Raw genomic sequence first — 12,927 nt, forward strand, 5'->3', positions numbered from 1 at the left:
TTTTTACATACTGCTGAAAGGAATATAAATTCACACATCCTGGTGTACATTTTGGAAATATACAACAAGGCCTTCAGAAAAACATATCGCTTACATATACAGGGATTTATGCTAAGGAAAGAAACTATGGAATTTCCAAGGGCATGATTACAAAGGGTTCATCCCTGTGTTTTCCATCAAGGAAGTATCGAAATAAAACAAAATCCAAACAAGAAGGCACTGGTTAAATAAAACAAATCTACATAACAGAATACTACTTAGTCATTAATTTTTTGATTATAGAAAGTATATCATAAAATATAAAGGTGCCTGAAATATACCGAATAAAACATAGGCTTAAAAATAAAACACTCTGCCCAAATATCAGATGTGTATTACTTTTTTTAAAGTAGTATATTATTGCTTCAAATTACCTTTCAGAGGGTTGTCTACCAATTCCATTTAAAAAACTCACCATGTACACTGCTCTACCAATCATGTCAAAAGTTTGAAGTAGCATTTGGGAAAGAAACATTATTATTATGAACAATGTAAATTTAGATGCTTCTGGAGATTAGGAACAGAAACACAAAAAAAGAAAAAAATATATATATATCATAGATTCAGTAAATATTCCCAGTTGAATGACCTCATATTAAAAAGCATTTAGAACCATTGAAACAAGCCCCTTAAAGACCTCCTCAACAGGCAAAATGGTAACTGATGGCACTGATGGGACCACGAGTAGACATTCTACAGTGGTGTGGGTGTAAACAAGTGCTGATGTTATGTCAATGAATCCCTTTGACTTGAGATATAGTGTGACAGCATCTTATCCATTCAAGAAGTGTTATATGTTAAACATTTGAGATGGTTCTGAGGATGCTGGGTTCTGGACTGTGTCAGGCGACTCAAAACTAGCTCTCAAAGTGATGAATGCACAAATGTCAAAAAAGCATGGGGAGATATTGAGTGAAATTGTTTCATAAAACCTAACGGTGAAAAAATTTAATATTTACAAATTGTTTATATGTGACTTAAATTATGTATGGTAACTAAATTAAATATTAAAGACTGAGTAGACACAACTATTTCTTCTATGTTCTTACATGATTATGTATTTCAGTTTCCCATCATATTTTTGGATATATTAATTGGTAACTGGGCAATTACCTTGTGATCCAGGTGGTCTAATCACTGGCACACACTATGTCCTGTTATACTATAATATACATGCATTATTAAGAGTGCAACAAGCTCACTGGAAGAAAATAGAAGCTGGAACATTTACATCGAATTAACAGAATTAAAGTGGTTTTCTTCCTGGAAATGGGGTTATGGGAATGTTTCTTTGGCTTGGGTATTTGTGTGTTTGTGTGAACTTTAGGGTTTAATGGGAGGAGTGGAGGTGCTTAAAGATATTTTGCAAACTGTTCTACAATATATATTGCATTTTTAAGGTAAAAATTTCTTCAAATATAATGACCTTAGTAGTTACATCATAAAACATGTACAACATTGTTAATCCCAACCTTTGAAGCGATCAGAGATGCTACCAATGGAACAGACTTTGTCTAGGGCCTGGAGGAGATGCAGAGATAGAAATGGTCTCTGTGGAGACATGATAGACAGCAGCGGCCCCAAGATTAGAGGGAACACGCCATCCTAGCTCTCTTTGGTGGTCTCTATTTGTCAGTGTTCTCCTCAGAAACAGGATTAATAAGATGTGCATTTATATTTAGAGAGAGATTTTTTTTAATGAATTGGCTCACAGGACTGTGGAGGTACAAGTCCAAAATCTGCAGGACACGTTGGCAGTCTGAAGACACAGGGAAGAGGTGTGTTTCAAATCCAAAGGAGGTCTACTGGCAGAATTTCCTGCTTGAGGAAATAGTTTAATATGGTCTATTATGGTCTAGTATTGTCTTCAACTGATTGGATGAGGCCCACCCATGCTATGAAGGGCAATATGCTTTACTCAGAATCCACCAATTTAAATATTAATGTCATTCAAACACCCCCCCCCACACACACACACACAGCAACATCCAGAATGTTTGGCCAAATATCCAGGCACCATGGCCTAGCCACATTGACACAAAATTAGCTATCACATTGTCAATAGTAGGACCTATCATAACTCTCAACACTCAACAGGAAAAAGCAAAGGATCCATTTAAAAAGTGAGCAAAACTTATGAACAAAAATTTCACTGAAGAATATGTGCAGATGGCAAATATATTTGCCATCATTAGCCATTAGGAAAATGTAAACTAGAAGCACAATGAGACATCACTGTTCCTGTATCGGAATAGCTGAAAAGAAAAGACTTTCCACACTAGGGCCGCCTGGGTGGCTCAGTCGTTAAGCGTCTGCCTTCCGCTCAGGTCATGATCCCAGGGTCCTGGGATGGAGCCCCGCATCAGGCTCCCTGCTCAGCGGGAAGCCTGCTTCTCCCTCTTCCACTCCCCCTGCCTGTGTTCCCTCTCTCGCTGTGTCTCTTTCTGTCAAATAAATAAATAAAATCTAAAAAAAAAAAAAGTTACCACACTAAATGCTGTCCATGAAACCATGAAACTGGAAAATGGATCACTATTATATTGCTGGTGTAAATGTAAAGTAAAACAGCACCTCTGGAAACAATTTGGCAACTAAAGGTGCAGTATCATATGACCCAGCAATTGCACTCCTAGGCATTCATCCCACGTAAATAAAAACTTAAGTTCATTACACTCAATAGAAAAAAAAAAAAAAGCAAATCAAAACAAAACAAAACAAAAAACAATCCAATTTAAAAATGGTAAGAAGATCTGAATAGAAAATTTTCCCAAGAAGATATACAGATGGCCAACAGACATATGAAAAGATGCTCAATGCTGCTAATCGTCAGGGAAATGCAAAACAAAACCACAATGAGATATCACCTAACAACTGTCAGAATGACTTTTACAAAGAAGGCAAGAAAGAGTAGGTGCTGATGAGGATGTGGAGAAAGGGGACCTTCATGTACTGTGGGTAAAAATGTAAACTGACACAGTAACTATGGAAAATAGTGTGGGGGTTCCTCAAAAAAATTAAAATAGAACTACCATATGATCCTATTTCTAGATATTTATCTAAAGGATAAAGAAAACAAATGCTAACTTTAAAAGGTATCTGTATCTGTTCACAGCCACTTTATTTATAATAGCTAGGATATGAAAATAACCTGCATACATCAGTGGATGGACAAAGCAACATATATATATATATAATGTTTTATATTTAATGTGCATATATATGTGTGAATAATGAAATACTATTCAGCCATAAAAATGAATGAAATCTTGTCATTGCAACAACATGAATGGCCCTTGAGGGCATTATGATAATTGAAATAAATGAGATGGAGAGAGACAAATACTGATCTCACTTATATATGGAATCCAAAACCAAAGCAAAACAAAAAATAAGCTCATAGATAACAGAGAACAGATTGGTGGTTGCCAGAGGTGGGGGGTTGGAGGAGCGCAAAATGGGTGAAGGTGCTCAAAAGATTCAAACTTCCAGTTTTAAAATAAATAAGACATGGGGATGTAATGTATAGCATGGAGACTACAATTAATAATACTCTAATTCATATTTGAAAGTTGATAATAGAGTGTATCTTAAAAGTTCTCATCACAAGAAAAAAAGTTTGTAACTGTGTATGGTGATACATGTTGACTAGACTTATTGTGGTGATCATTTCACCATATATACTAATATCAAATCATTATGTTGTACACCTGTAACTAGTATGTATGTCAGTTATACCTCAATTTAAGAAAAATGAAGGTTTAAGACCAGCTCTTATAACAGACTGTGCAGCGAGTCAGAACTCCAGAGACTGGTGTGCACAACGCATTTCTCAGATGCTTAACTACTGAATTAAAAAAAACAAAACAAGGGTGCCTGGGTGGCTTAGTTAGTTAAGAGACTGCCTTCGGCTCAGGTCATGATCCTGGAGACCAGGGATTGAGTTCCGCATTGGGCTCCCTGCTCTGCGGGGAGTCTGCTTCTCCCTCTGACCCTCCCCCCTTCTCGTGCTCTCTCTCTCTCTAATAAATAAATAAAATCTTTAAAAAAATAAGATAAAAAAAACAAAAAACAAAAAACTCAGCAACTTATGTTCAAACTAAAACCTGTGCAGAACGTCCGCACAACATTAAGAGCCCCAAACTGGAAACAACCCAGATGCCCCTCAGCAGGTGGATGGTTAACAGAAAGTGCTGTCTCCATACCAAGGAGTGCTACTCAGCAATACAAAGGAACAACATATACAGTAACGATTTGGATGAGTCTCCATTGAATTATGCTGAGTGAGAAAAGCCAATCTCAAAAGATTACTGTATGCTTCTGTTTATGTAACATTCTTTTCTAATTTTTTAAAAAAAATTTAAAGGAGATTATTTATTTACTTGAGAGAGAGGGAACACAAGCAGGGGAGAGGCAGAGGCAGAGGGAGAAGCAGGCTCCCCACTGAGCAGGGAACCTGATGTGGGACTCGATCCCAGGATGCTGGGATCATGACCTAAGCTAATGTCAGATGCTTAACCAACTGAACCACCCAGGTGTCCCTAACATTCTGTTTTTATTTTTTAAAAAGATCTTGTTTATTTATTTGAGAGAGAGCACTCAGGAGTGTGGGGAGAGGCAGAGGGAGAAGGAGAAGCAGACTCCCCACTGAGTGCAGAGCCTGACACAGGACTCAATCCCAGGAACCCAAGATCATGAGCCCTGAATATCTATGAACATAAATCTAGTAGTAAAATTAGGTAGATGAATAAATGTAAAAGTAATGCATAAATGTAACATGTTCCTACAAGGTAGAAATAGCAAAGCTAAAAATAAATTAATAATGAGAGGGGAGAAAATGGTAAGTTTGCTTTCTTATTTTTATATATGTACTGGTAAGGATCAAAATATAAAATGCAAAGCTGATAAACTAAACAGTAGAAGCTTAAGAAAGAAAAATTAGGGCTCGTTAATAAAGCAGTAGTATAAAAGTAACCATTGGGGGAAAAAAATGAAAACATCACTAAATTCTAAGAGAAAAAAATTGCAACCACAAAGGGGAGAGGAAAATAAAGGGTATTAATTCTTTTAATTGCATAATTATATACAGACGGTTTGGAAAGTTTAGATCATATGGATCACTTTGCAGGTGTTTCAGGCAGAGATTCGTGGAAGGCAAGAGTTAAAGTACCCCAGGTAGCCCAAAGAGAGTCCTCTACTACAGGCCTCAGATGTGAGCTTTTGGAAGACAGGCATTCAGAATCTGGAAGAAAGGCAAACCTAATTTGTGAAGAGGAATTGGGTGGAGCATCTACATTGCCTGCTCCAAGTGTGGACACTGTTAGCACAAATCACCCACTACCATAGTAAGAAAAGAACACATCCTATTAATGTAGAAGTTGAACTTTCTCTTGGAATACCAGGATACATCCAATTTGTTAAAAATGCATGAATATATTTCACAGTATCTATATATCTAAGGAGGTACAAACATTTGCTTATTTCCAAGATTACAAAATAAATTTCATCAAAGTCCTACAGCTATATTTCTTTAAAACATTCAATGAAATAATAATTGAAGAATATTTTCTTAGTATCTAAAAGACCTTTATCTCAGTCTTAAAGCATGAGTCTTAGTTAATGGGGAAAAACCGGAGGAATTCCTAAATCTAAAACAACGCAATGATGCCTAAGCCAACTACTGTCTAACATATTGGAAGTATGAGAACAGAGTGATGCTATTTTAAGAACGCACTTACAAATAAAATCAACAGAAAGTCCAACAATAGACCACATGGCTTGCTTACAAGGATATGGAATCAAAGTGTAATGAAAAGATGATAAATTCAGATTTTTTTAAAGTGATATATTGGGGTGCTTGGATGGCTCAGTTGGTTAAGCATCTGCCTTCGGCTCAAGTCATGATCCCAGGTCCTGGGATCAAGTCCCGCATCAGATTCCCTGCTCAGTGGGGAATTTGCTTCTTCCTCTCCCTCTGCCCCTACTCCCTGCTCATTCTCTCTCTCTCAAATAAATTAATAAAATCTTTAAAAAAAAGTTGATATATTAAAATAAAAAAACAGTAAGTATAGATTAAAAACCAAAAATACACTAAGACCATTCAAAAGAAAGTTGAAAGGAAATATTTTCATTTAATAGTTTCTAGTTCCTTATATTTTACTACTTACTAAAAACACTTCTTTTTTTAATTTTATTTATTTATTTGACAGAGACAGAGACAGCGAGAACAGGAACACAAGCAGGGGGAGTGGGAGAGGGAGAAGCAGGCCTCCCGCCGAGCAGGGAGCCCGATGCGGGACTCGATCTGAGGACTCTGGGACCATGACCTGAGCCGAAGGCAGCCGCTTAACGACTGAGCCACCCAGGCGCCCCTAAAAACACTTTTATTGAGAAATACAACATAAAATACATACCATAGATAGGCAATATAATAAATTACAGACAGCAAATACATCAGTGTAACCACCATCTAGGAGAAAAAAGGAAAAGTCTCAGATCACCTTGTTCCCCCTCTTTTCATATCTCCTCCAAAGAAACTGTAATTATGATTTTGATAGCAATGATTTTGCATTTTAAAAGAATTTTTTTTATCTATGCACAAAGCCCTAAACAACACAGATTTGGGGCGCCTGGGTGGCTCAGTTGGTTGGGCGACTGCTTTCGGCTCAGGTCATGATCCTGGAGTCCCTGGATCAAGTCCCGCATCGGGCTCCCTGCTTGGCAGGAAGTCTGCTTCTCCCTCTGACCCTCCCCCCTCTCATGTGCTCTCTCTCTCTCATTCTCTCTCTCAAATAAATAAATAAAAAATTTGAAAAAAAAAAACAAAAAAACAAAACAAAAAAAACCAATTCAGATTTGTTTTAATTTTTTACCTTATGTGAAGGGGATTATGCCATTTACATTTATTCATGTCTAGTTTCTCTTGTGCAACATTGTGTTAGTTAGGATTCACACATGTTATTGCATGTACCTCTAAATCACGTGTGGATATACACTGATTCATTTATCTGTCTGATTATCGATGGCCTGTTGTTCCCCTCCGCCACCTTCTTAGACAGCAATTCTGCATATCACACCTCCACACTTTGTCTCCTATGCACTGTCCTGTGGTCGCCACCCTTCTATTCCTCCCTGTTTGATGATAGATCCTGAGTATTTTCTTCCGACCAATCTCCAATTCAGTGATTCTCTCTCAGCAGCATCTAATCTGCTATTAAACCCTCCTACTGAAATCTTATTTTAACATTTAACATTTTAACCCACGGCTTTTTCAGTTTTAAAATTCTATTTTGTTCTTTCTCTTTTTTTCTTAAGTTTATTTCTGAAAAGTTTCAGTTTTGTCTTATATTTCCTTGAACATATTAAGCATAAGTATAATGAAATCTGTTTGGTCATTTCATGATTTGGATCTCTTATCAGTTTATTGTTATTATGTAACATTTTATTTTTTGACTTTCAATCACATTGTGATGGTTCCTCATATGCCTGGTTGTTGTTGTTGTTGTTGTTTTTATTGTGTCTCTTCAGTGTATATGAAACATTTTAGGGATAATTTGAAGCATAGGAAAACATTATCCTTCTCAAAGAAAGATTTAAATTTGCTTCCACTTGAAAGGAGAGGACATCATCTAGGGGTCCATCAGGGTGAGGGACCACAGTGGATTTGGTCACTGAGAGAAGCTAATTCAGTACTGAATTAATCTATCTCTCTTCCTTTCTTATTTAATCTGTTCTTGCCTGTCATTAAAACAATGCTTAGCAAGCTCAGATAATTGTCACCAATTGTTTTAATAAAAAACAGTAAAATGATATTTTGTGTTGTGTATGTGTGGGTCAGAAGCCAATTTCTAAACATAGCCATATGGGACGTGCATGTGAATAATTAATGCATTTTGATTACTTGTAATTTCTTTTTTTTTAAAGATTATTTATTTATTTATTTATTAGAGAGTGAGCAGGAGAGAAACAGCATGAGAGGGGAGAGGGTCAGAGGGAGAAGCAGACTCCCCGCTGAGCCGGGAGCTGGATGTGGGACTCGATCCCAGGACCCTGGGATCATGACCTGAGCTGAAGGCAGTCGCTTAACCAACTGAGCCACCCAGGCGCCCCGATTACTTGTAATTTCATATTAAAAATGACTCACACATTTGAAGCATCCTTAAAAGGATATTTTCAATTAAATTTGGAAATAATGAAAAAATCTTCGCATGAGTCAGCTTTAATAATGTGTAATTTGCTGTTGTTTCTCATATTATAATGTATCCTACCAGCTATTACTCAAAGTTAAATTGTACAACATGATTTTAGAATGCTATTAAAGTGATAAGTTGTTCTTTGCCACTTAGTTGCTAATTGACAGTGTGTGTTCTTAAGTTCCAAAGTTAGTCACAATTGTTTTTTAGAAGTTTTAGTGACCTTAGAATTTAATGACATTAGGAATGCCTCTGTCCCATTCCAGAAAGATAACAGAGGATCTTTAAGCCTATATAGTAATCCTAAACTGGGAGTCACTTTGTTATAGGGAAATTATTAAATAGTATTATCGCAGGTTAGAAAGTAATGTAAAACTCTGTAGCTTCACATTAAAATTCTATGTTTCCACGCCCTTCAGAAACTTCAACCAGATATTATACTTTGTGTTGCTCTTTGACCCATGTTTATCTGTAGACACTGGAGGAAATAAGAGTTTTAAAAGGAGGTATTAGAAAAATATTTTAAATTTCAGCTCAGGGCACATGGCTCTTCCTTGGTGAAGCAGAAAGAACTGAATGAGCCCAGAATATAAGCTCCTGTTGTTCCAGAATATAAGTGCCTCAGAGATATGAGGTCAAATGACTTCTCTGTTTCCCCGCCCCATTGAGCGTGGCACTTTACTTCTCCAGCCCCTGGTCAGTGCTTGGCTTTGGCTATTCGTGTAACACAGCTGATAACTTGTCATGGATCTAGAGGTAGTTTTGATGTGGGTAGCCAAGGCTTCAGACCACAAAGCCCTATTTTCTTAATCGATCTGTCCTTGTTTGTATACTCAAGCCAATATCCTTCTCAAAGGGATTGTCTCCCACAGCTCATCACTCACGGTTTCTTCCACCTCTCTGTGTGGTATGGTCTAAGATTTGATTCTGTTTCTTGCAGTCACTCTCTTTGCCAGAGAAGGCAAAACAGAACGAGAACCTCATTGATTTGTCCCTGGTCAGTCAATTAAGAAGGTTTTATACTGAACTCCTTGCACACTATCCGTGGAATAAATACGTGGAACAAGAGTTCTGATTAAATTTGTTTTGTTGCAGAATTTAGAGACCTGCCCGTCTGCGAAATCCTTCACTAAACATTTATTTGCTAAGTAGCATCTAGCAAGCATGGTGAATGACTTCCTGCTGCCTGAGAAAAGAAACAAAATGGTTCATTCACTTATTATTAGAATGATGGGGAGTCTTTACTATCGGTAAACAGTGAATGGGAGCTGGCAGATGGCAGTGTTAGAAGAATGGAGTTTGTTTGGACTGATTTACAGTGCCAAAGACATAAACAGATGTAAGCAGTTTAGAACAGTCAACCCTGCTGAGGTTATAGTAAAGCATCAGCATACTTAGTTGTAATCATGACTGCCTGAAATAAATTTAGATATAAAAGTATGACTTGGGTAGCTAGTTGAATTTCCTCCATCACCTAAAAGGCAGCATAATCCAGGAGTAGGAAAGTTTCCCCATGAACCACTTATTTAGGAAAATAAAAACATTTCTAGGATCTTTGGTAATGATTGATAATGAAAGGTGAATATCACGAGTGACACAGAAAACTACTGGACCCGTAAGATGTTGGACAGAAAAAAATAAAACAAAACTATCATTTCACTGAGCACAATGCACATAGATTCTGAGCTCTGCAGGGTAGGCTCCATATCTTATTTTTGACTTAATCAGTTAATACTTGCATAACTCTGTGAGGGGGCAGAGAAAAGGGTTGATTTTGCTTACATAGTTCACTATGATACTAAGACATCTGACATGTATTAGTGAAGATAATGTTGACTGCTGTGACTCATTTCTCACCCCTGCAATTTAATGGGAATAAATACACAAATGAATGTGGTCTTGAAGAAGGCCACAGAGGAACTGAACATAAGAGAAAGTTGATATAGAGGTGTTTACATGCATTTAGATGCAAGGGAAAAATCTTACTATGATTATCGAAATTATCCCCAGGCTGCAATTTGAATGAGAGGAAAATGAACTCTGTCTTGGGTTGGGTCTTCCTCCCAAACGTAAAGCAAAACCATGGAGTGTCTGGTGGTAGATGTTTCTCCTGCAAGCATCAGGAGAGGAGTGAGGATGATCTGTCCACTTTTAGTAGTTGGTGTCAATGAAAGGAAGGTAAAACCAAGAGCTGAAAGACATGTTCCTACTGCCCCTTTCCCGCTGCTTCAGTAGAATTAGCTCCCGAGCACTCTACTCATTTATACTTTCAACCAATACAGAACTATCGTCCATCTCAATATCCATGTCGTTGTAAGTGCCACATACACCTCTGACATTTTGTTTTCATATCTTTGGAATTCTGAATAGTTTCCTGCAGGATAACAGCTGTACTTTGCCCTCCAGTTCACGAATCCTACATGGGCAAAATCCAGCGCCGTCAGGCTTTCTGAATATGTTGAACAAGAGCGTGTCCAGAGAAAAGACATGTTCTTTGGCAGAATCATCTCTGTCTACATCGCTGTAATTCCATGAATAATTGCTTACATCTGCAGAAAGAACCACCAGCTCTGAAAATGCGTCATTTCAATATCTTTGAAAATGTAGGAGTCTTTTGGTTGAAAGTCAAAAGAAACTTAACTGGTATAAGTGTTAGGGAAAGAGGAGTTTATAGTAAGGCTATGAAGTTGTCTTCAAGGAACTAATGGCAGTAATAAAGCTGGAGCCTGCAAGAATGTAGGAAGTCCCACCTGCCCACCTTCCATCTCTGCGGCTCTCTGTCCATGTACGTTGTTGATCTTTCTCATTGACCAGCTATTTTCTGGTTTCCAGCACACATGGTGGAAAATAATTGGTGTCAGGAATACCTCATCAGGGGTTCCTGGGTGGCTCAGTCTGTTAAGCGTCTACCTTTGGCTCAGGTCATGATCCCAGACTCCCGGGATCAAGCCCCGCATTGGGCTCTCCCATCAGCGGAGAGTCTGTTTCTCCTTCTGTCCCTCCCCCTGTGCATGCTTTCTCTCTTCTCTCTCTCTCTAAAATAAATAAATAAAATCTTTAAAAAAAGGAATACCTCATCAGTTCTATGCTCTAATCACCCCCCAAAAAGAGAATAACTGTCTCTGACCTAGCCTCACACATGTAGACGATCAGCTGAAGCATCGAGTGGGTCCTATTACAGGAACATGGTTGTTCTGTCCTTGAGTGAAGACTGAGAGCAGCCATGGCCAGAAGGCGAATGCCAGAGAAACTAGGCCTTGCTTGCAATTCTAAGATGGGAACTTACTACATATATACATATTTTTAAAATAGCAATTTTGCTCTGGAGCTAGTTGAATGAGGCAAATCACCCTTTCCTCAACAAACCACTCGTTATGAACAGAACGCTCATTATAGGCTGGGGGGCAGACTGAGGGTTCTCCTTTGGTATACCAGTTCCTTCTGCCTAGGGGTGGGGAGTCGGCCGGGGCCCCAGAGTCCTAACTGGGAGCCGGTATCAATGTGTAGGTAACAACTCCCCTGTCGTGCAGTTTGTAGCTATTGGTTACTTGGAACGATTCTGTATAAGCCTGTTTGCTCTTGACTACACATCTGCCTTCAGCCCCAGATTCTGACTTTGTTCATTATACCAGAGGATGAATCTGTGGTGATCAACTTCCATCTGCTCCTTGTGACTAATTCTGAGAAAAATCATAACAAGTCACATTTATGGAATGTTCATTGTTTAGTTTAATCCCCATATATTTGTTCCATCTTGTTTATTTTTGCACAATACTTTCCGTAATATTTCTCCTCATTAATTCAAGTCATCTCAGTGAGCTTGTGTGAGACGTGGTGGTAAAATGCTGTCAAATATTCTAGCATGAAAAGCGTGTGATTCCTGTCATCAATGAATTTGAAGTTTATCAAGACAACTCATTGATGAGGTAGACTGTGGTACTAAAATTTTGCATTAGTGGATTTAAAGATATGAAATGTGAGTACAGCAATGTAATTCTTCATAAGAAGGTCCATCAAGGTAATGGCCTGTTGGAATGGATAGATTTTTATGGAATGTGCTGTGAGGAAAGATATTTGGACTTGACAAAGTAAAGGTATTTTAGGGAGTAATCTCTCATGGGCTAAATCATAGAGCTGTCTTAGTAAAAACCCAGGTTAATGAAAGGGAATTGAGAGAGATAAAACTAAATAGACAGAAAGAGCAAAAATATAGAGTACATTGAACATAAGTGATATTCTTCATTTTCAGGCCATACAAGGCCCTTAGAATTTTACAAGCATAGAAATGCTGTATTACTAAGTGTTTGCTGCTTCCAAAACATCTCAAAAAAAAAAAAAAAATCAATGACTTAAACAAGAAGTGTTTATTTATTTATTTATTTATTTTTGGACATATGAACAAGTTTAATTACCTGCTACACTATCCAGAAGGAGATATGTGGTAAATGGATAAAAACACGGTTCATAAACTTAGGAGACAGGCAGGCATTTTTAGACCACTTTAGGTTTAGACATTAACCAGACTGAACTATTTTTTAACATTTAAAATAAAACCTTAAAAAAAATAGAATTTTTTACCACAGTAAACAAAACAATGTATTAAATTTGACTTCCACAAATGACCAAATTATTTTTTAAACATGATTTAATTTTTTTTTCACATTTCTTTAAATGTCAAGTTTTCTTTGGCAAATTTATC

This window comes from Leptonychotes weddellii, chromosome 2 (genome assembly GCF_054177405.1).
Source record: "Leptonychotes weddellii isolate Sample4059 chromosome 2, ASM5417740v2, whole genome shotgun sequence".
NCBI classification, from domain to species: domain Eukaryota; kingdom Metazoa; phylum Chordata; class Mammalia; order Carnivora; family Phocidae; genus Leptonychotes; species Leptonychotes weddellii.